Source organism: Callithrix jacchus, chromosome 2 (genome assembly GCF_049354715.1).
Source record: "Callithrix jacchus isolate 240 chromosome 2, calJac240_pri, whole genome shotgun sequence".
In the NCBI taxonomy this organism is placed as follows: Eukaryota; Metazoa; Chordata; class Mammalia; order Primates; family Cebidae; genus Callithrix; species Callithrix jacchus.
In genome coordinates this window covers 20,132,272-20,137,023 of record NC_133503.1, presented here as the reverse complement: position 1 = coordinate 20,137,023, position 4,752 = coordinate 20,132,272, and the positions used below count along the sequence as shown (strand labels likewise).

The 4,752-nt window shown below is 43.8% G+C and overlaps 1 protein-coding gene across 8 annotated transcripts in view; it reads right to left on the bottom strand.

Moving 5' to 3' along the window:
• The window catches only part of CYFIP2 (cytoplasmic FMR1 interacting protein 2), a 140,203-nt gene that overhangs the window by 32,639 nt on the left and 102,812 nt on the right, over nt 1–4,752 (bottom strand). The gene's annotated exons all lie outside the window — the stretch shown is intronic.

Here is a 4,752-nt window from a genome sequence, read left to right as displayed (position 1 = left end):
GTAAGTGGTGCCGGGACAATCTGGGAATAAAAGATTTGATTTGTACCTCCCATTAAACATCAATTCTAGGTGAATAATGTGGACTTAAAGGTCTGTTTAGTCTTGAACGACTGACCTCTAAAACTTTCAGGAGATAGCATAGCTTCATGCGTTAGAGTAGGGAAGGTTTTCTAAATGATTCATAAGAGTACCAACCATAAGGGAAAGAAAACCACACTAAGCCTCAAGAACTTCCATTCACCAAAAGACGAGCCAGAGTAAGGTATGTGGAATACATGTATCCATAATATATAATGCCCACACCCATAAGGTAATTTAAAAAGGCAAGAATGTTCAACAGCACTTCACAAAAGATGGTGTCCAAATGGCTAGTAACGTGAAAAAGGAGAATCGGCATCATTAGGGAAATCAAAATCATAATGAAATATGACACACACCCTCAGAATGGCTATGATGAAAAAGAGGGACAAATTCAATTGTTCATGAGGCTGCAAAGAAATTATAACTTTCATATACCGCTGAATGGGAGTATAAGTTGGTACACACAATTTGTAAAACTGCTTGGCAGTATCTACTGAAGCCAACCTAATAGGTATTTCCCTAATAAAAAGAGTATATATACACCAGAACACATGTACAAAAATATTCATGCCATCCTTATTCATAATAGTACCAAACTATAAACAACCCAAATGTCTAACCACAGTAAAATGGATGATTCAATTAGTCTATTCATGCAATGAGAATACTAGAGTAATTGACTCAGTAATAAAAAATGAATCATCCACAACATGGATGAATCGCAAATATAATAAAATCAGAGGTCAGAAGGGAAAGGGAAAACATATCAGATAACTCTATATGAAGTTCAAGGACAAGCAACACTACCTCTGGAAACAGAACTCAGAACCATGGTTCCTTGTGAAACACTGAAGAGGCCATGGAAGAACCACCTATGATACTGTAAATGTTCTGCATCTCGCGAGACCTGGGTGTGGGCTACATGCCCACATGCCTTCATCAAGCTGTACACTTAGGATTTATGCATTTGGCTGTAATATGTTAATTAAACCACCAGAACACCTAAAAACCCCAAAACCAGAAAAATGCCACAGGTACATGGGTTTATGTACTAATGTTGCACACTGAATTTTGAGAAATATAAGCACCTAACAATGAGGGAAATATACCTTTGTCCAAGTGATCAACTGTTCAATTTATATCCCTCTACCTATCAATGATAATCTCTGTTAAAAAAAAAAATGGCAAACCACAGAGAAGGTATTATGGAACCTATAACCAGAAAGACCTCTGAAACTCTATTAGAACAGTGTGGCAATTCCTCAAGGACCTAGAACTAGAAATACCATTTGACCCAGCAATCCCATTACTGGGTATATATCCAAAGGATTATAAATCGTTCTATTATAAAGACACATGCACATGTATGTTTACTGTGGCACTGTTTACGATAGCAAAGACTTGGAACCAACCCAAATGCCCATCAATGATAGACTGGATATAGAAAATGTGGCACATATACACTGTGGAATACTATGCAGCCACAAAAAAGGAGAAGTTCGTGTCCTTTGCCGGGACATGGCTGAAGCTGGAAATAATCATTCTCAGCAAACTAACACAAGAACGGAAAACCAAACACTACATGTTCTCATAAGTGGGTGTTGGACAATGAGAATACATGGACACAGGGAGGGGAACTCACACACGAGCTTGCTGGGGGGTGAGAGGATTGGGGAAGGCTAACAGGAGGAAAACCTAATGTAGATGATGGGGGATGGATGCAGCAAACCACCATGGCACGTATGAACCTATGTAACAAACCTGCATGTTCTGCACATGGACCCCAAAACTTAAGTATAACTGAAAAAGTAAAATGGGCAAGAGATTGCTTACTTTCTCCTTTGCACTTTTTGGTATTTCCCAGTTTTCCTAAAACTATCATATACTTTAAAAAATTTATAGGCCAATGATAATACATGAATATGCCTTCCTTATAAGAAATTAAGACATTCCAGATAAGGCTAAAAATTCCCTACTGACCTCTAATCCTGGATTCCTCCCTAATACCCAGAAAAAAACGACTCATTACTTGGCATGCTATTTTTTCTAGATCTTTTTCAATGCAGTGTTATTTGTGGGGTTTATTTTTTGTTTACCTCTATGGCATCATGTGTTTCTTGTCCTAAAACTTCATTTTAGGCTAATATTGTATTTTTCGCCAATTTTTATCTTGGTATGTGCAAAGCTGCTTTGTCGCCTTATTCTTTTTACTTGTGGATATTCCACAGTTTATCCAGCCCTCCGTCTACAGATGGCCATTAGGCTTTTTTTTTTTTTGGCAGTTAGTAGTCCTCTTTCATTGAGAACAATTAGTATGTCATTTAAATATTTAACTCTAGCTTCCTAAACTAAAAAACTCCAGAACGTTCGTGCCTTATTCTCACCTTGAAGTACTGCCTAGACTTGGCGATCTCCCCGGTTGTCTAAGTAGAAAGGGGATTGTGCACTTTGGTGAGCCTAACTCCTGCTCTGTGTTCCCCGCCCCACCAGCCCCCAGTGTTGATTCTAGGGATCAATACGGGAAACCTATGTTTTCGTTCTTCTACCTCTGCTGCTGCTATGCTGTGTGACCTCAAGTGAGTTCCTCCTCTCTGGTTCTCCGTCTTCTCAATTATGAATAGAGGGGGCTGAAACATTCACTGTGGAGGGGGTCTGTCTCAGCTCTGAAGGTCATTGATCCTGCGTGTCCTGTTGTCCTCAGTGATACATTCGAGTGACCACCCAGAGATGAGAAAGTTTTCCTTTTCCTGCAGCCCCCATTAATAGTCTGCCTCCTGGAGTCTGAACAGGGGAAGCTGAACTGATGCTCTTTGAGTCATAGTTCCTCATGAGAAGAGGTGCTTAGCGGGAGACACTGGGGACAAAGGCTTCAGGGACCCGCCCTTCCTCCCTCCACTGTTCCTGGTGCCCCTGAGGCCTTCAGTGGTTGTTCCTATTTATCCCTGTGACTTCTGAAGACTACGTTGGTATAGCAACCCGGGTCTGCTGATCCGTGCAATAAACCTATCGATTAGTTGTCTGGAGAGTCTTTTTAAAGGGTAACAGAGAAGCAATTACTTCTTATAGAGGCAGAGCAAACAGTCCCCATTTCAGAGCCTCTCAGGGAGAATCTGAGAGCAGTAGGTCCAAGTCACTCATTTTAGGGATGGGGGCACTGAGGGATGAAATGAACTGGTTCATTCCAGGTCACACAGACAATTAGAGGCAAGGCATCCTTTCTGGCTTTGATTCGGAAGCTCCATTATCTCTCTACCTTTGTTCCAGGTGCCTCCTTTCCCCTCCTGCCTATTCTCCAAGCACTGCCTCCAAAGTGGACTCTAGACTCTAAAAGCCTTGTCCATCACTCTCTTTCCAATGGGTTCTCCCAACAGCCCCCAGGCCTTTGAAAACAGCCAAGCAGACCCCTCACCTGCTGCTCACAAGCTCACATGGCATCCTGTAGTGAGCCACAAGGTCCCAGTGACCTGCTGCCCGGCAAACTCCCTCCACAGCTCTTACCTCTGTCTCCTTGCCCCGTGCACCAGCTCAATGGTGTCCTTCCTGTTCCTCAAAGCCCATCACGCTCCATCCTCCTTAAAAACAGCACATGGCTCCCTGACACAGCCACTCTCCCTCCATCCTGTTATCCTGTTTATTCCATCACACTCCCATCCCCATCTGCAACCACACTCTGATCCTTATGACTCTTCTTGTCCCCCTCTGCATTAAAAGTGATAAGACTCTGGCTCTTACTCATAGCCTTTGATCCACAACCTAGAACTGCTCCTGGCAATGAAGAGGCTCACCACGCCTCTTGCTGAATGAGTGGATGGATGAATGGATGCTGAAAGAGATTCCCACTATGTCCTGAGAATGATGCAGCCCAGAGTAAAATCCTTCTGTTTCCTTCTACTGCTTTAGGCTGTCTCTGTTACCCCCACACCTGTAGGACTGGGCCCACTGGGAGCACCATGTGGAGGACAGAGACAAACTGGAGTGCCTTGGGGAGGACGCGGGAGAGCACAGTCTCTGTGAGCCAGACGTGAGGCACAGCAAATACCAACAAGCGGTCATGCAGGAAGAAGCGTGTGCTGGTTCTGCGGGGTCCCAAGAGGGAGATGTACAGGGGTGTGCTTTTGTTCAATATGGCAACACTACCGATGGTTTAGCTCTTACTGCATGACCTTTACATGTGGTAGCTCTTTCCCTTGAAACTACCCTGCAGGGTGAAATAATTGTCCCCCATTACACAAAATGATAACACCGCATGCTCTCCCCTCAGCCTGGAACAGCTTCACAGGCAAATTCTCCAGGCTACCTCCCTGGAGACGCCCTCCTTCAGCCCCAAGAACACATCAAGTTCTCCACATTCTGTTCCCACGGGACTCCGCACTCACCACTCCTAGCTCTTGCTGTAATAGTGGACACATGACTTCTGTGTAAATATGGACAGGCCATGAGGCAGGGCTGGACACTGCTATATACCCCAGCATAGTGACTGTCCTGTGGTTTCCAAGGATTAATTATCTAATGAGTGAGATGGAGCAGGGATCCCTCTTAGGAGCCCGGACACTCACTCCCCACACCCCCAACCCCCACCCCACAAGCATGGAAATAAAGGAAAATTTTGAATTTCTTAAAGAGAAATTCCAGACACCTAGCTAGCCCTGAGAAATAATAAACAACCTGATA